A 20,350-nucleotide genomic window follows, 5' to 3' on the forward strand; every position below is an offset into this window, starting at 1 on the left:
TGAGCTTGTAAGTGACAGGTCAATCTTTACAGGAGAACAGAGGGAGTGACGGAGGGAGGGAAAGCAAGAAACCAGATTTCCAACATCATTATACCCCTGCCCATGAAACTCTACAGAACAGTTTATATATCCTATTCCCCCCCAACCCCAGGCAGTCCCACAGAGAAAATAGTGGAAAGAAAATATTCCACCCATGACCGTTTTAAGTCAAACAGGGACTGTGCACTGAATGTTCTTCAGCATCCAGCCTTCCACTGCATGCCCAGGGAAGCAAGGGAGTCGTACAGCGTACATATACACAACTCTTTTATATAATACTAGGCTTTTTGGTATTAACGCACTGCCACATCATTCAGCATAATCCTTTCCAACATGACAAATAGGAAAAACAAAACAACGCAAAAGTTAGATACTTGTGGTAGACTGCTTCAAAGATGGTAAGAACAATAGCTGAGCCACCAACTGGGAAAAAAAAAATATTTGTTTGATTCTCACCCACCAAGCTGGCTTGCTTCTTCCCAGGACTAAAAGCCTAGGATCAAATGAGATCCTAACCCCAAATATATTGACATCAGGAAAGCAAAAAGGCTGCTCCCAAACACAATGCAACAGAGTAAAATGCCAGAGGTGGTATTAGGGACCCTGAAAATAAAAGTTAAAAAGCCACCATGGAGATTTATGCTTGTAAGACAGTAGCTTGTTAATTCTTTGTTCTGCAAGCTATGTACTTTTGGGGAAGAAAAAACAAGAAACATAAGTGTCTCATTTTTGAATGACTAACCAGACTCTGACAGACTCCCGGGGAAAAGAGAGCGGAGATGCCAAACCCCAGCTGTCCTGATGGGGTAACTCATCCGGTAAATAATGGAGACAATCTGGACAGGCTCTCGGGAAGTCATGAGACCGAGGAAAACGCTGCACCTAGTACTTCAGGTATGGGACTGGGGGAAGGGGAAATAGAGCAGCATTTACAGTACAATTTTCATGGGATTCCCCAAACACTTTTTTCCTTCCATTAGAAATTTGTCTTAGCACACTGAATGGACAACATTGATTAAAGGACCAACTACTTCGTGTCTCCCACAACACCTTTTTCAAAGGGCAAGTACTGCCAGGGCATTACTTTTCACACATGACTGAAACCCTACTTGGAACTCCAAAAGATAAAGTTAGTCTTGTGCAATGTCTTAAAGCAAAACACCTGAGAGACAACTTGCACAGGCAGCAGGCCTGCAGACAATTCCAATAGTGCATTTGTGTCCTGTGAGTTACCCACCTTCTACATCCTGCAAATACTTAACTGATGCTCAGCATGACACAAAGGAGCCGCTTCACAGGCTCAATAAATGTATTATTTATAAGCCATTTGCAGACTATAAACGCTTAAAACCAAGGAAAATTGTGACGTTACCTTTTTACAAGGGAGCCACTGAAAACTACTGCAAAAAAGGTAGTAGTATATTCGTGTTTTGTTTCTTTAAAGAAATTGATACCAAGTTCTATTTCAAGAGCAGACATATGCAGTTACAATAATGAGAATTAAAAAACCACACACACAAACAACCTTCTAGAAGTATTCTAAAACCTCAAGATTTAGGGATCCTTCTATAAAAATTAATCTAAACAGTAGCAAAAGCATGTATGGGTGAAATCCTGTCAAAAATGCAGGTTTATTACAAGTTCGAGAGGAGGTGGGAAAATCATTGAGGGACTTATTTGTTTCTTGCAGGTAAGGAAGAAGCGAACATGTTTTAATACAGTTTTGTTTTGACATATTTTCTTGGGGACTCAGCTTTAAATTCAAGTTATTATCAAGTCAAAAGTCTTCAACAGCAGGACAGGTTTTTAGAAGTTTCACTGTGGAAAAAATATTCCTGTTCATTCTAATGATGCTGGATGTAACTGCTGAAAGCAAAACTTTGTTTTGGAGCTATATGAAGAGAGACTCCCCTCTTCCCCTACAGAAGAAGATGACTTCCACATGCGTGCACTTCTCTAACGCACAAATCAATACAGATTAAAAGGCAGTATTTCTAGCAATGTTTGAATCTTGTTAGGGTTTGCCGTCTTTCACTGCAAACTTATCTTAAGGAATTTCATGCTCTTAATACAAACACAACAAACCACTGATGATTGCATTTGACTAACTCAGCTAATTGGTAGCTATAAAAACCAACATCCATTGCATAAGAAAACTGTCAAAAAGTCAAAGGTTTTTTTTTCCTTAACAAGCACCCTTTAAATAGAAGGAAAAAGATTTTTCTTTCTTTACAATTTAGTTTTAGATTATATTACACAATATAACATTGTGACTGACAGTAGTTAAGATTTAGATATCGTTGACCTATGTGATGTGTCAGGTTTCAAAAAACTCCTAAAAAGAAAGCTTGAAAATACTTCTACATAGTCAATGCAACCCAAGGAGTCAATCTGCCCGGTAGATAAATAAATATGGTATTAGCTAATGCTCTAAATTAACATGCATTAAGTTTCCTGGGATGGTTTTTTGAAACATAAGTCTTCCTGACTGGCAGACTATATTAACAACCTAAATTTTCAACCAACTGAAGTTATAAATCTTTCAATGGTTTACTTGAATTACATTCTATAGACCTAAATACAGATGTTTAACTGCCTTTTAGGATCAAACCATTGTAATCCCAAATGCCACAGATTTTCACATAATATGGGTGGTGACGATAAGAATTAACTACCCCTCTTTATAAATCCATTTAAGATATAAAGTTGCACATCAGGTATAAATAACAAGAGATCATAGGTTTTTACATTCCCTAGCCTCTGTTCTTATCTTTGTGGTTAATGTATTAAAACTCAAGTCTTCCTGAAAACATTTATTTAAACATTTGCAGTTTCCCATGTATAAATATTTCTTTTACAGAAATGCACGTACACATAAAGTCAGTCATCTTGAGATTTGGGACTACTATGGAATGTAAAATCTGATGACACAACAGAGAAGGTAAAATGCCAAGTCATATTAGCTCTACAAAGAGCTTTACGGAAATAAAATGTTTCTCTATATTAGCACCAAGACAATGTTTCTGCTATTGGAAAAAGAGCTATACATGTGAAGGAATAAGGAAAGGAGGAGATATGAACAAGGGCAACATCAAAAGATCTCAGGAAAACAGAAAATACAAACACCTGACAGATTACTAGATGTTGAAAGAAAAGAGGCCTAAGAACACGAAAACTTCAGTGGGAAGTGAGGTGGTAGAACAAATAGAGAAGTCTTTCTGGAATACCCAAGTATTACCTGCAGGTGAGTAAAACGTGCCCATAAAAAAACCTAAAACCAAACAAAAAACCCACCACAAACAAAAATAACCCCACCCAACACCAAGTAGTCAAAAAGAACACGGATAACAGCAATCCAACTTATGTAGTCTACTGGGATTTCAGAGTAATTTCTGAAGAAGTCATTCTTCAGAACTAAGCAGCAATGAGGTAAGATGGAAGGTCCAGGCACAGACAAAGAGGCAATCAAAAAGAAAAAGAGGGCAGGAGCAAACCATCTGTTCCGGCCTGAAGGGAGGTTCCTGCAAATTCACGAAGTCTGTGCTGGTAAGCAAAATTCAGAAGTTATCTAGAAAAGACAGCAAGTGGCAAGATGACCAAGTTTGCTCAGTACAGACATATGTAATGTAGTAAAAACAAGAGCTGGCAAAGATGAACTGACAGAAGGATCATATGGGACTGAGTGACTATGTAGTAAGAAAGCTAAATTCAACACAGATAAGTATACAGTGAGGTACATGGTAGAAAGCAACCCTAAAATTTATAGAAAGTTACAGGCACCAAGCTAACTAGTATTATTCAAAATTTCAAATTTATGAAAGATAATTCCATTAAAGTATCATTTCAACACATGAAGTAGTTAAAAGCAGAATAAAATAATTAAAAAAGGAAGACAGAATGAAACAGAAAACATTATTATAGAATCACAGGGTAATTCAGCTCAGAAAGGACTGATGGAAGCCTCTTGTTGAACGTCCTGCTTTGAGCAGGAGGTCACCTGTGAGATCAGACCAGGCTGCTCAGGGCTTTTTCCAGACATGTCTTAAAGCCTTCAAGGTTCAACAGAGCTTGCACAGCCTCTCTGGGCAACCTCCACTGCGTGCCTGTCCTCGTGAGGAAAATACTTCTTATATCCAGGCTAAATCTCTCTTATCTCAACTTACTCCCATTGCCTCTCATCCTCCCAATATGCACTACTGTGAAAAGCCTGGTTCCATCTTCTCGATGGTCAGCTAATGCAGACCACTCCATAGCTTCCCAGGTTGACTTTTTGGCCTGTCTGCAGTTAATCAGAAATCTCTTTGATCCTCCACGACCCTTCAAAGATGAGAGAGAGTGGCCTTGCTAAGACTTTGCCTCATTCTCTCACTACTGGATGCAGCTCAGTGGGTCGTATGGACTTATATGGGTGAAGTTTCCTCAACTAATCTCTGATTCAATCCTTAACCACTGCTCAGAGTTCCTCTCCCCCAATAAGCACGGTGGTCTGGGAGACCTCATTGGTGAAGACTGAGCCAAAGCAAGGCACTGAGTACCTCAGCCTTATTTAAGCCTGCTGTCACTAAATCACCTGCTCTATTAAGCAACAGAACCACCTTCTCCTTGCTCAGCCTTTTAGGACTAGTGTAGCATCAAAACCTCTTCTTATTACCCTAGACATCCCTTGAGACATCAACTCTAGGTTACCTTTCAGTTTCCTAACACCATCCTTTCATGCCTGGGTAACATTTCCAAACTCTTCCTCAGTAGCCCATCTCTGCTTCCAGATCCTACACACTGCCTGCTTGCACTGGAGCTTGGCCATGAGTTCCCTGAGCAGCAGAATGGACCCTTCTTGCAATTAGAGGATGCTGCCAGCTTTCCTGACCTCCTCTGCCCTTCAGAGCTGCCTCCTAAGGGATCCCAGATACCAAGTTCCTGAAGAAGCCAAAGGCTGCTCTCCTGAACTCTAGCATCTGTACCCTACTACTCCTTCCTCACTCCCATCAGGATCTTGAACTCTACTATTTCATGGTCACTGCAGTCAAGAGTACCCATGTTACTACATCTCCAACCAGTTCTTCTATTTTAGGGAACAGCAGATCCAGCTGTTCATCACCCCTAGTTGGCCTATCAGTACTTGTATCAAGAAGTTGTCCCTGATACTCTCCAGAAATTTGGTTTGCTTGTGTCCTGCTGTGTTGGACTTCCAGCAGGTGTCAGGATGTTTATTATGAAGTTCCCTATGGGAACCACAGACTGTGATCCAGAGACTTCCTTGACTTTAAAGAAAGCTTTGTCCACAACTTCATCCTGATGAGGGTGGTCTGGAACAGACTAACCAGGGTGGTACCTTTATCAGCCTCTCCTCTGATCCTGACCCACAAACTCTCATCTTAAACTGTCGTCTTGTCCCACACAAGTACAGCATATATTTGAGCTGCTCCTTCACAAGGAAGGCAACGCCCTTCATTGTCATTCCTACTTGTCTTTCCTGAAGAGCCTGTATCTGTTCATTGTACCACCTCATAAATTCATAGCCCACTCACACCTTGAGAACTTTCCAGGTCCCCCAACTAAAATGCTACTAGAGCTAGAGAAGATCCGGAAAACAGCAACAAGGTAGATCAGAGATTGGAATAGGTTCTATATAGGCAACAACTCAGCAGTCAGCTTGGAAAAAGAGACCACTGACCTGTGGAAAGAAAGTACGACAGCAGTCCACAGAACTGTAACGGCAATCAACTTTTAACTGTCTTGTCCACCAGGAGACATGGAGGCCATCAGACAAAGCTAGTGGGAGCCAGGTTCAAAAAACAAAACCAAGGCGGTTCTTTATCCAATAGGGAGCACAACTATGGAATTCCTACCCAAATGACCCTATGGTTGCAAGAAATTTGCAAGGTTCAAGGGAGACAAGTTCATAAAAGAGAGGTCCACTGGGGATTACCAACTAAACAAACTACAAAGGATCAAGAAAATCCCAAGATGAAAGCAGTTGAAGGCTTGGGAGTGTTTTAACGGAGCAGTATAATGCGTACTGTTTGTACTCTTCTGTAAGTATCTATTTGCAGAAATTGCTAGGCAGAACATTGATCTAAATGGACTCAGCCTGAAGTACAACAGCCATCACTATGAAAGTAACAATATTAGTTTATCTGAAGAGCTTCAGCCTGACCATAATTTGTTAAAAATGGGTATTAAATATTTTATTTGCTTCCTCTCAAGATGTCAAACTATGACTAGTTACAATATGATGAATTTGCTTCTTTTAGGCTAAAAAAATAAATTTCCCCTACTGTATTCCAGTTTCACCCACAGTTTTCTATGGGTTTGGATGCTTTTGAATATATCTACAGATTATTTACAGAAACATAGACAGACTTAGCAATCACTTATAAAAAAAATCTCCTAAAAGATGGATTCTTAAAGTTTATGTACAATGAATTATTGATATTAGAACATTAGATTTCAATAGACAAGTTGCAGTATCGCTACTCATTTCCCTATTGACCCTATCTTAAAAAAAAAATGTAGCTTTTAATTCAGCTACATATATACAAAAACAGACTAAGAGCACACATATTGGCTGTATTAGGTAAAACAACACAAAACAGACACACTTGCATCCATATCAGATCTTCACCTTCCTTCTTCTCAAGTTTCCTTCTCTATCAGTTCTTCCTTCTTTTACCCTACTCAGCTATCCATTTCCTTGTAACTACTCCAGTAAGCACTCCATAATTGAGGGTGTCTCATTTCCTCTACCTACCCTCATTGTCAGCCACCCCCTTTCAGTCATTTGCTTGAGTTCCTTTTAACATAAAAAGTCTGTTCCTCATCTGTAATCCAATTTTCACATGTTTTTAGGCATCCACAGTTGTCATTGATGTCAGCATGAGCTGCAGACACGCAGGATCTTCAGAGACTCAACTCCTTGCCTTCAACAACTTTTTAATATGAAACATTTTGAAGCTTCACTTAGTTATGCTACAGTACTTTCTACGCTTCAATCACACTTATGGATGACATGTTAAGAGAGACAATAAATAAGTAATGCTCAAAAACATTTCATGTAGTGGCCTAAACTTCCCAGGAAAACAGATATCTTATTTTAGGTGGATAACTTAAGATAATTAACCTCACATTAAATACAATGAAGAGTATACACAGCTAATTGAAGAGGGTGCTTACCTGAATGACAGCACTAAACCAGCACGTGTTGCCAACATTCTTTAATCCTACTGGACAGTTGTCTTGCCGCTTTCGATCATAAGGGTTTGGAGAGTCACTCCATACCTCTGGATGCGTCCTCTTTAAACTTGCTTTATTTTCTGCAATGCTGGCTTCTAGAACTCTTTGGGAACAGAAGGGAGGAAAAAATGTGAGAAAAAGCCAAAAAAAAAAAACCATAGTAAAACACCTTCAGTTACTAATACAGACATCTTAATTGCATCATTTGCTAACATTGTTGCTGAACTTGGTTTAAAATTTATATGAAATAATGTGTCTTCAAAAGTAAAATGCTATTTTACTTTTAGATATGTTACAGTAATTCCATTACCTTTTGGAAAATGGTATCAGTGAGCAAGTGAATCTCCTGTGAGAGCTCTAGATACAAGAGCCACGTAAGTCAACAATTATTTAAGAACCAGATTCCAATAGGATGGACAACAATAAATTTTAGGCAGCACTATTAGTGTAGTGCTTTCATCAACAAATGCTTGTATTGGTATGCAAAGCACAAAGTCACCAATATTTACTGACAGGAAACCAAAGCTAGAGAGGCAGCTTTCAAAACTGGAAGACACTTTTTTAGTTTCCATTTTTGCAACTTATGCAACTGTATTTATCGCTTTACATAGCAAGTAGTTACTTTATGAGCCATGGAAAGACATCTCCCCACAATTTTTCAAATGTCAGCCAACAAGTTAATTGTACGCTTCAATGACCATACTCTTTGCAGGAAACTGTTCCTACGTGATTTAAGCTGAATGTCCATATTTCACATGACAGTAAGATCTGATGTGTGTTATGCTCCCAAACTCAAGCTTCACTGAACACAGTATTTCTGTATCGGCACATATCCTTAGATCGGTGACAAAGAACACCTTAAAGGTAATTTGTGGTAACCACGTATTCTAAACAGAAAGATGGAGATGGATACATTCAGGTCATATAACAATGGCTCTAACTCATAAGCAAAGGTGCCTGGTGTGTGCATAGTCACTATCCCCAACCATCTAGTCTGACTGTCATACAAAAGGCTGAGCTGCTATTGAACTACTACATTTGCCAAGCACAGGATTTCAGGAGCTGCAATACAAACATCTAAGCAGTCTGAGCAGCATGAATGGTTGCCCTCTTCGGTTCTAGGCTCACTAAACATCAAAGAAAGGCAGGTTTAGACTGGTCTGTAAATGGAGTTCCTAAAGGACAAAGTTTGAAGAGCTTAGAAAAAACAAAGAAGGGGGGGTGGGACAGGGGGAACACAGGACACATGACATAATCCTTCAGTTCCCTAACTGTGAGTTTTTGTTTCAAGCTATGCTTTTGTCAAAGTAAGAAAAGGTATTTATGAATTTACTATAGGTAACTGCTTTGGGGGATATACTAATTTGTTATTGCTACTTATTCTGAAAAAAAAAAAGAAATAGAAGCATTCAGAATTTGAGAGACCATCTGGTATAAACACCACCTTTGTATCAACACATCTCAGGAAGACCCTAAAACTTGTAATTTCCTAAGGATTAATCAATTTCTGACATTTAGTTTTTGACAGATAACCTTGTAAACAGTACTGGAAGGACAGGTGTATAATCCTCCAAGACTTCCTGCTCCAACACCTCTTCAAACAATGCATAGGGATGGAACCTGACTCTTCAGTAGCAAAACACTCTTACAACTAGCAAAGTTAATGTTATCTCCTAGGCAAACCCCAAAATGTAAAGAAACAGTCAAACTCATTTCCCTTCTCAATGATACAATCCTTAAAAAGTATTAGATGACCAGTCTCTGCTTTGAGAATAGAAGTTATTTGATGGGGACATTAAAAATTCATTCAAAACAAATGTCATACATATTTCAAGTAAATAAATTCATGTTCAGGTAGAATTACTTAAACTCTTGTCTGAACTAAACTGAAGGGACCTTTAAAACTGATGGGAAGACTCTGACAGACTGGAATAAATTTAGAATGATGTGGTAACAGGACTACAATACCTACTCCATACCACTTTTGTTTCAGGGAAACAATCAAACTTCTTTATTTCCCCAATCTCAAGAATATTTCAAGATACTTCAGGATTCAAGTTCAGAAAAATATATATTCTCAAACTGAAACAGTTCTGTGACCCCAAGGGTATTACCATCTATGAACTTAATTACCTACTAAAATTTCTTCCTTGTATTTGTTTTTTTATTTCTTTAGCAGGTGAGGGATTTCCTCATCTCTAGCTCCACCTCAAATCTGTTTCCATGTCTTAATAAAGTATTTGATTCTCAAAGCTTCATAATATTTTTCCTTAATTTTACTTATAACATTATCTGTCCTCAGAGACCACATGCGATAGCTGCACACCCTATGTGTCAAATTCATTTTCAGCCATAATGATAGCTCTGATGCAAACTGAAATAAAAAAGTGAGCACAGTAAACAGGAACCTAACGATAAGCTCAAAGCTACATAAATAAATGTATTCACCAGCATAGTGAGTATACCCCTTACACTATAATGTTCACTATATTACATTCAGACAGTCCTAATCTGGGAGACTACCTTGACAAAGAATCTTACCCATATGTTGCTCTCAACAAAATGAGCATCCTTCCAGAAAGTTAGAACAAGGATTTAGCAATTCTGATTACACAGCCAAAACACCCTCTTTGCGACCCTCGGAGACCACAGCAGCCGTTGCTAGCAGCAGAGCCATAAGCTACGTGCAGGGTATGGCATGTCTCTAGCCTCAAGGGACCAAGGGCTTCCCCACCTCCAAGTGGTGGAATCTTGTTTGGAGGGAAACTCTGGAGTGAGCGAGCGTTAGTTAATGCCAGGCTTGGCACGGGACTTGAAAGCGGTGTTTTATTCTCTCTGTAACAAGCATAGCCAAGCAGCTTTGCAGAGCTGCTTGCATGGGGATAGCCATACAATGCAATAAGCCTCAGGCAAAGTGAGCCCACAGCACAGAAGTTCAGCCAAACCATTTTGAGGAAGCCCACTAAACATGCTTCAGAAAAGCCCACTCTGACAAGCTACTCAGCTAAAAGAACCAGGAAAGGTCTTTATACTGTAACTGTCTTACAGCTGGATATCCCAGAGCATCCCCAACCCTACATCCCTCCCCAGTTTCACCTTCAATCTATACTACACAGTGGCTAAGCATTGTGTGTATCCCCGCAGCTTCAATGACCACGTTAAAAAAGAAAAAAAAAGCCCTGGGGTTGTGCACATTCTTATGCACTTACAGCACATACCCTCGTTTTAAAATGGCTACTACCACCATGTGTGTGTGCCACAACACACATCAACTAACTTCTCCTTTCAGTCTTATCTTACTAGTTTCCCCAGTGAAGCCCTACTTGGCCAGCCTCCTTCAATCCATGAAAAGTAATATAAACAGGAAAAAACTTCTTCATATTAGGAAATACACTGATCAGGCACAATTCCCTGGGAGATTTAGAGAGGGAATAGTAAAAAACTTGAAATGTGCCACGTACAAGATTTTCAGCTTGGACACTTGGACATTTCAGCTGCATTCCTCTCAACACCTACATAGTAATCAGATCCGTCCTCATTAAGTAGCACAAGGCAATTGCATTCAGAAAGACAAATTCTACGTGCATTACAACATTAATTACACAAGTCAAGAAATTCCATTAACGGTCCCTTGGAAACCTTAACAAAATCAGTGCAAAACAGGTTCCAAACCACTACGAATACCTTTGAAAAAAATATTCTCCACACCAGAAACTATTTAAATATGCACACATCCTACATTATTAAAAATGAAATATTTCCATAGTTTAATTTGCTTATTATTGATTTCCTGTTTGATTTCTGCTGCTTATTTAACGTAGAAAAACAAAAGCAAATGACTGCAGCTTGACTTGTTTACAACCAGTGTTCTACTTTTTCCTTTTTTCCCCCCCCCGAGAAGTCCTGCACAGATACTGTGCTTTCTATTGGAATGCCAACATTCTTTCATGAGGTGTTAACTACAAAGTAATATTTTTTTTTTTAACAGTCTTAAGTCTTGCCCTTAAGGAAACTGATTGAACAGTTCAGATCAAGAATCCTGAACTTCCTCCATTTGTACAACTTGTACATCATTTGCCATGAACTCAGGGTGTATCTTGGTATGTAACCGAGTTGATATAATACCTCAATGCTGGCAAAACCCCCAAGATTCTCACTCTTCTCCGCCTCTATTCACAAGCAAAGTCCCATTTCCCTTTCTTGTGCCACAATACACTCTGGATCTTTTAATGAATATTTTTGTATGGCTTTGGGAGATGAATTCACTAACAAATGCTCCAAAGAATACTACAGCAAGTATGGAAGATGTGGTACGGTGTGCAGGCCATATGCCCCTTGGTAGCAATAAGCTCTTAATTTAGCACATGCTGTCGTATGTAATTTTGCTATCAAATATACATCCCTGTTTCATCAAAAGACCAACATTTTTCTCTGTATATAACCGAACAGATTGTCTACATGCCTTTGTACATACGGTGAAAAAATGGCATACTTTGTTATTTTCTGCAGCCAGAAAAAAATACACCATAATTTAAGTAGAATGTATTTATAATACTTAGTTATGGGCTAAGCAGATAAGACCAAAAAGGGCATTTTAGTCCTAGAAGTGAAAAAAACAAAGTCTACAGGAAAAAACCTCAAGCTTCGAGGCTGCCAAGAAGTGAGCACAGCAGAAGCAGTCAAAGCTTGGGGAAGGAAAATAAAGGGAAAAAAGATTTCCATATCCAGAAATAGGTCCATCTTTCTGATTGCCTGCCTAAATCACAACTCTGTAATTATAACAATTCTGTCCTTCAAAAAGGAACATGCAAGAGCTGAACTTCTGAATCAAAACTGAACTTCCACCGTAATCTTGTATACATGCACATAGGGAGGTCTTAGAAAAAGACAACCCCTTAAAATCTTCTTCCAATTACTAATGAGAATATAAATCCCTCTCATCCCACCTTTCTCTCCTAAAATATGTTATCTTAAACTCATAACAAGATGGCTTGTATCACAAATAGACAAAGGGAGGGAGGGGTATGTTTATTCTCACAATTAGTACATTTATTTTTCAAAAGGAAAAATAAAATGACTGTGGATAAAGTAACACTCTTCATTTTCTCAGAGTTGGACTTTTCTGATAAGCCATTTAGTCTGTCAAATACAGTGACTGAGGAAAAGAATTATTGTGGTGAATCTCCCCCATCTAAATCAATTTTTTTAAAAATTAGTCTTTTACAAGGAGGCAGTACTTAACCTTCTAACACAAGGATCAAGTCATTGCCCTTTTGCCCTAGAACAAGGCTAGCCACAAATGAAAAAAACCCAACATCCCTCCCAAGGCCAGACACAGATAAAAAAACCAACATCCCTCCCACACAACACTACACCCAGGCTTAGTTCAAGTCCCAAATATTTCATAATTCTATCTACATTTACATATAAACACACACAGTACAAAAAGTTATTGTAAAATCTAATCAAAAGTTAATTTACAGACTCTTATCACGCCCAAGTTGAGAAAGTTAAGTTCATAAAACTTTAAACAAAGAAGTTAACTTCACTCAAGGCTTATATATTCTATTTGTAAAATAGGTTAATAAAATACTTCATCAGCTAAAATACAGCAGCTGCTCTTAGTATACTCAAGTCATAGCATTACTACCCCCTCCCTCAACCTTCGCACAGAGGTAAGAATGTTAGTGTAAAATGAACACTGCAAAAAACAGGATGAAGACTTTATTAGCTGCTTAATTATATTTTGTTTTCATTGTCTTTTACCTGATAGACAAGAGAAACTTTTAGTTTTAGGTCCTATTTAAATATGACTGTATATCCTCTATCTCCATCCACTTCCTCAATATTTAAACAAAAACATCAACATGAAACATACTATTAAATCCTAGCCCACACATAATAGAGTATTTTCCATTGTGGAACATACAATACATTAAAGCAACATCCTGAAGCCAGGCATATCAGTAGCACAAGTAAAAGTAAACAAGTTATTCTTTGTTAAATTAAAAGTTAAAAAAAGCAATACAGGCCAATCTCCAACTCTTTAATTTAATTTCTGCTTTATATAAGTTGTTCGTTTACCTGCTAATGGCTTGTTCCTCATCTGTTATTCCAGTCTCCCTGAATGCCCTGTTTGATTCCTCCAAACTCAAGGCAATTGCCCTCTGAAGATCATCTTTATCATCTCCAGTGAGATCAATCACATCTGAAAAGCAAAACTATCTTTCTCAAAATTAAAAGTGAAACAGAATGAAAGGCAAGTCTTACTGTAGAGGAGAGAGAGCCCACATGGATTGCTGAGCGCCATTCCAGTCCATCCCTCCTGTGCCCTGTGCTCTTCCAACCACTAACCCTGCTAATGTCTCCCTTCCGCCTCCAAGCCAGATAAAAACCTCAGCAGCTTGCTCTTGCTAAGATATGACAGGCAATAGTCTTCCTTCCTCCTAATGATCTTAAGTTTCACAAAGCTATGGGACAAATTTAGGAATCCATGGTTTCTGAAAGCCCTCTTAAAAGCCATACACTTAAATGTATTACATTAGCTACCACAATCAGTTGCTTCCAGGGAACACATGATGAAGACAACCTTCTCTTAAAAAGGATACCTTAACCAAGCATAGTTGTTTTTCCTTCCCCATGGAGGAACACGTGCAGAGTTTTCCCAATACAGCCCCAAATTCTACAAGTATTTCTGTGCACTGGTGAGCCAAACACTTTCACACAGTTTCATAACATGTGGGAGAGTTCTTTACTTAACCTAATTCTTTCCTATCCTGCCTGTGCATTCCTTTTCTGAAGGTATTTAAATCTAATTTCCATCTACTGGAAGTATCCCATCTCAACAGAAGAATTAAGAAAACAAATACTGAAGTCAAAATGAGGATCCATACTTGGAAACGTAGAGAATGCTGGATGGGCTACTGACTGGGTAATGAAGATGAAGACAACCCTACTTCTGCCTTCCTCTCCAACTCCCATTATCTAAAGAATCAGATACTAATGTCCCCCGTAAACACCTCTGAGGGTAGCAACAGCACTCCCCCTCCTGAGTAAGGAGGGATTCTACTACCCACATCACACCGTGACACCAATCATCCCCCCATCGGGCACAGCCGTGCTTTCAGAGCAGCCAGGGCCAACAGGAATGTCCAACTGCACAAGACCTTCAGAAAAGCCAAGGATATTGGTTATCATGATTTCAAGGGCCAAAAGTCTCATCTTGCAAGTCAGCCAGACAGAAAGAGAGGGGAAAGTGCAAAACAGAGACTTTTATGCGCAATATTAGACAGACACGCACACGGAGCATTGGCTGTTTTAGTCTCCCTCCTCCAAGGCCAAAGTTTACCCAAAGAGCTATGAAAGGGACTACTCTCCAGCATGGGGTTTAGACATTAGAAGCTAAAAGACTCTGGGAGAAAGATACAGATTCAAAACTGACGATTGCTCACAAAGAGAGTTGAGCAGCTTGTCTGCATTTCTCGTTCCACAGGCCAGCTCAATTACTCATACCCAAAAAGCTTCTCCGTCTAGCTTCTGACTTTTCTCCTGGATGGGCTGACTCGCTGTAGAGACAGCTTCCCCTGTTTTCCTGGGCTTACTTGTCTGTGACATTTCTCCTTGGATTAAAATAAAAAACTGAACTTATGATACAAAAGTCATCGTCATAGCTGTGTATGAACAGAAAATGGGATGACCTGTCCTAACAGAAAGCTGAAACTGAAGAGGAGTTGTAGAAGAAACTTTTCTGCTAACACCAGCATCTTCAAAAACTAGTTTTCAACTTAGTCCTGTTTCCCCCAAATAAAGATAGTTGAATTTCTATTTTATTTAGTGAGTCTTTAAAAGGAAGCACTCTTACCTACAAAGTAAACTGGGCAATTTGTCATGATCTGTAAGTATGGAAAAATGCTATGACCACAAAAGCAGCACTTCATAATTTTATTCCTATGTCTTTTATAGTCAGCTCAGACCTTCCAGCATATCAGAAGGATACTTCAACTCAGATGCCTGAAATTCTCCTTCAGAATTACTAAAGCAATTAAAAGAACCACCAGCAGAAGTCTCAGCCAGAGGGGTTTTGATATAAGAGCTGCCATGTTGAGAACATGTAATTCGGGCTAAAATAATACCTCAGCCTGGGTCACATGCAAGCATGGCTCTGTTCTACAGCCTGGGAGCAGGAGAAAGACTAGAAAGGTCGACAGCAGTGAGAGGATCCTGTGACCACAAACACTACCTATTACACTCTAAAATGTGATGCTTATGTTGTATTTTCTACCCATTTGCAGGCGGTCACACACAAGCACCTCATCCCCACTGGCAACGAGCTCTTTTTCTGAAAGTAGTAATAGTTGTCACAACTGAAGATAGAGTAACCCTCAATCCAGCAGCCACACATGCTAATGAAGACGTATGGGATTACTCCAATCACTTACTTAGAGGGGAATATTCCTTTAGCTAGTCTCTATTCAGGTAAAAGTGATGAAACTCTTATACAACAACAAAGAAGAAAGTGAGATTAAGAAGTAAGCTCCTTTATATGTTATATGGGGAGTATTTTCCAGAAAAGTCTCATAACCTAGCTGAAAATTATGTGGTTAACAAAAGCTCCCGCTGTATTTAACAAAAAAAAAAAAAACACTTATCAAGGTCAACTCCAACTCACACTTTCATTAAATTATTCAATTTCTTTACACCTCCCTAGCTCCTTAATCTTTATTAATCTATACCACCACCTTATGTGTTCAGCAGTTTATTACCATTTATATTACCAGCGATTACATCACTTAAATATTAAAAACCCCAAATCCTTGACTTCCTCTTGCTTTCCAAAAGCAGATTAACACAACAGTTTCCTCTGGCATGCAAGGATTTTGGAGCAGACAATACAGGATTCTCTTTAGAAATGTTGTTTTCACATAAACATTGTTCCTGATCTGCATGAAAAAAAGACAATACAGTGAAGACCTGCTGCCAGATACTACCACCATATGCGAGTGGTACAATTGATTTATGTCACAGAGGGTTTACCTAGCATAACCTATGTCAGAAAAATACATTTCTAAATATCAGGTGACCCATAGTAACCTACTTTATGCAAGCTTTTAGTTTGTAGCAAATGTAAAATACAAGTGTTTTGGAAGTTTAAGCTAATGTATTTTAGCTCATGTTTGCTGTACTTGGAGCAGGTCCAAGGTCTTTTTCAGCATCTCAGCTGACACAGTAACTCCTTAAGCTGCAACAGCTCACGTATGACTTGAATCCTAAATCATAGGATTAAAGAGGAGATCTCAATAGAAGTCATAACAGAAGGGGAACAGTGTGAAACTAAATCCCTCTTTTTAAAAAAAAAAAAATATATATATATATATATCAGCTTGTTGGCACAGTTTGCATTCCTGTCAATTGGGTATAGTACATATACTACATGAAATTCGTGCAGGTTTTTTTGGTTTTGTTTTAAAATATCTTCTTGTTGTATATATTCTTACATGGGGATTTTTTTTTAGTGAAAAGGTATCCAATTTTCAACCAGTTATTCTACGTGTGATTATTTTGCCTTCTCTCACAATCATTAATAAATTCAACATTAACCTAGTTTTAAAAATACCTACTTCATTTCAATTTTCTAGTGTTAATGCAAACCTATAACTGTTTGTCTTATAGCAATTAGTAGTGGAATTCATTCATGAAACTGATCTACTGAAGTTTCTTATCTGACCAATTGATTTCTGTGTTCAAGGTCTGAGTTTGAAGAAAAAAAAAAAGCTGGCTTTACTGGAAGTATTTATTAGACACACATTAGTTTCCTGTGATAGGCTGAAGGATGCATTTCATAAAGCTATTAAGAATAATGCCACTTCTCCAAATTTAGAAGTACCTGACTTTAATTTACATATGCCAACTTTGTAATGCTTATTTAGGCCACAGAATGCTTTAGTTCTCACTGGCTTATCCTCGTAAAAGTACTTCTTATTGTATATCACATAGCCTTATGAAAATGCAAGCTTTCTTAACTAAACCATGACTACTAGATAAAAAAAAAGTTTGCTTCTGAAAAAATTCTTTATGAACGAAGAAACTGCTCATCAAAACAGTCTGGCTTAGTACATTCATGATGTTTATTCAACTAAAATTAACATGCAGAATTAATCAACTGTTTTAATAAGAAATGTATTTTTGGTTTACAATGTTATTGTATAATAATGTGTGCTTCTGGTACATAAGATCAGAGTTTGATATCGTTTGTAATTCTACAAAGCAATTAAGTTGTATATTGAAATTTGTGACAAACATACTAGTTATATATAGTAAATGCACACACTACATCTATAGCTATCCCCATATATCTACTTTCTTTTCAAAAAAAACTTTTTATCAATCTGTTTACTTAGGAAGTTTCTATCATCATTTAAATAAATAGTTCTTACTTGGTAATTGCCTAGGTCATTAAAATAATTACTGTGTTATTGACTTGTTACTTATACCAGGAGGAGGCAGAGAGTAGGAACTTTAAACTTAAGTAGGCTGGGAAACCCAGTATGAGGGTCAGATCTGAAGTAGCAATTGAACCCAGGGACAGGCAATAAACAACAACAGTGATGCAACCGCTAGCACAAGGAGAAGAAAATGAAGGGGTAGGCCTGATGGGTTCAACGGACAGGTGCCAATGGAAATCCAGCAGCAAGACCCCAATGTCAACATGCCAACAATACAAAAAGAAAAAAAAACAAGAAAAAAACGAAGTTGAGACTACATCAGTTTTGTTTATTACAAGCAGAGCTAAGCAAGATCCTATATTCTATGGTCTATTCTGTGATGTTAAACATCATGATGGTCTTGGGCTCCTACATGAAGATTTAAAGGAATTTAATTGGTTGTACATGCCAATTTTGGTTAAAACTGGAGGGGGAAAGAATACACAGCATCCCAGCAGCTACTTAGCCAACCCAAACAGCTCTATTGACATAAATGTTAGCCACCACTATCTTACAGGAACTTCCCCATCTCAGCTGCCTTCACACTGTCCTAGGATTGTAACACCTTAAACTGACAATTCTCACACTGACAGGGATGGGAAGGAGAGAGGTAGTCATGGAACAATGGAACAAGTGAATCTATAAGATGAAAGGAGGACCTCAAGGTATAAGACTCCCAACATTTTGAAGCAGGGTCCCTGCCATACCAAGCTGAAGATGCTCTCAGGAACCTGGACAGAGATGACAAATAATCCCTGAAATAGAAGGAAGTGTCATATCTGAGTTAGGTAAGGTGACAGAAGAAACTAGTGTCAAATTCTACTCACAGAAAAAATGAAATGCACAGCTATAGAATGAGGACTGACTAGGACTTGTGCCAAGAAGGATCTAGGAGCTACAGCTGATTCATGTTCAACCTGCAATTCACATCATCGCAGCGCTGAAAAAAAATATGAAGTGTTACACTGAGGTATATTGTCAGAGTACTACACCGACATTTACAGAGATTCACCCATTTTTCTTAAGAGCTCAGCTGAAGTCTTGGTTAATGTTTTGAGTGCCACAATTCACAAAAAAGGCAGAACCATTAGAGAAAGTCTAGAAGAGAGAAAAAATTTACAATAGGTATAGGAAATGCATCCAAAGACTTGAAAAGGATTTGGGCTGTTTAGTTTAGATCTGAGGAAACTAAGGGGACGTTATGATACACTGTCTTCACGCATGCAACATTTCATCTAAGACAAAAGGAACAGTGTACTATAATCCCCACAGGGGATAGCACAAAGAATAAAAGACTTAACCTGAAGCAAGGTGGATTTAGGGAAGCCATTAGGTGTCTAAAAGTAATGACAGTGAAGCACCAAAACAAATTACTCTATGAACATTTCAGAGTCTCTAGAACAGAAGAGTTTTTAGGGAAAATGTTATATAAACATCACTTAGGGATGGTTTACGTGCAGTTAAGTCTACCTCATTGAAAAGGGCTGACTGAATGACTTGAAACCTACGCAAAGGCTCAAACTCTCGGACCAAGAAGATATAAAAGCCAGGTCCCCAGAAGCAATAAAGTCTACAGACCCCAAGTTGGTGTGCATGGTATTTTAGTGACATTGTACTATGGCCTTATAAAAGGGCTTGAAATCTTTTGTCTTGGCTGTGGAATGTGCGACTGAAAAGACTAATAATTCAGTTTTTATGAAAAAGAATTCTGAGTTTTCAAAAGAAGGGAGGGAGAGAATTTGTCTTGACAACTATTTTATTTGAAGACAATACATCTTCTAAAATATGTCTTCTCTTCATTCTGCTGCTTCCTTTAACCCTGGGTTCTGCAAGTTTCTCAAATAATGAAAAAGAAATGGATAAATGCTTAGCGATGCAATAGTTCTATTGTGCAGCCGTAGATGAAAATACACTGAATTACTGAAAATGGCAAAAAAGGTTTCTAGAGAAATCAATAAAGTGATAATATTGGAAAGTACTACTCAACAACTTCTTTTATTTTGCTTTAAGTGCAGTGCCTAGGATTTATGCTACTAAGCAGAACATTAAAGTGGATCTTAGATTAAAAGGAGTTCACTTGTACATTGCATCACTCATGACGTGAAAAAGCTACACTTGCACGTGCTTGCACATACCATTTTGAACAGGCAATAAGGCAAGCGTCATGAATAACACTAACTGTGCAAGTCAGCCTTTGCTTTTAAAGATGGAGTAAATTTTATGCAAACTTATTAATATTTTTGCAGCTGCTGAAATATTGCATTTGCTAATAAGAGAAATGAGGTTTCCTTATACCTCCTAAACATACAGGATGCAACTCTCAAACAGCTGAATGACCACTATCACTTTTGGAACAACCAGTGCACAACCCAGGCTAACCACTGACTGTTAAGGTATGACTTGCTGTTATACACATTTTTATTCTACCCCTTAACTAAGTAACCATTTCAAAGAAATGTAGTCAGTCAAGCTGACAGAATACATTTGATACACCTTTATGCAAGGCATACATTCAAAAGCCTTTGTAAGTGGCTGGAGGGTTTCTGTGGCATAAAAGAGAGTTCTGATATTTATCTGTAACTCCCTCTCATCCCTAG

At 38.3% G+C, this 20,350-nt stretch overlaps 1 protein-coding gene across 2 annotated transcripts in view; it reads right to left on the reverse strand.

Moving 5' to 3' along the window:
• The window catches only part of USP25 (ubiquitin specific peptidase 25), a 95,097-nt gene that overhangs the window by 49,583 nt on the left and 25,164 nt on the right, over positions 1 to 20,350 (reverse strand). For both annotated transcript variants that reach the window (XM_059823144.1, XM_059823136.1), the window contains exons 4-5: positions 13,357 to 13,480; positions 7,213 to 7,375 (exon numbers count right to left, since the gene is read on the reverse strand). The gene's annotated coding sequence lies outside the window, so the exon portion shown is untranslated. The remainder of the gene's footprint in view (positions 1 to 7,212; positions 7,376 to 13,356; positions 13,481 to 20,350) is intronic.

Source organism: Gavia stellata, chromosome 1 (genome assembly GCF_030936135.1).
Source record: "Gavia stellata isolate bGavSte3 chromosome 1, bGavSte3.hap2, whole genome shotgun sequence".
Taxonomy (NCBI): Eukaryota; Metazoa; Chordata; class Aves; order Gaviiformes; family Gaviidae; genus Gavia; species Gavia stellata.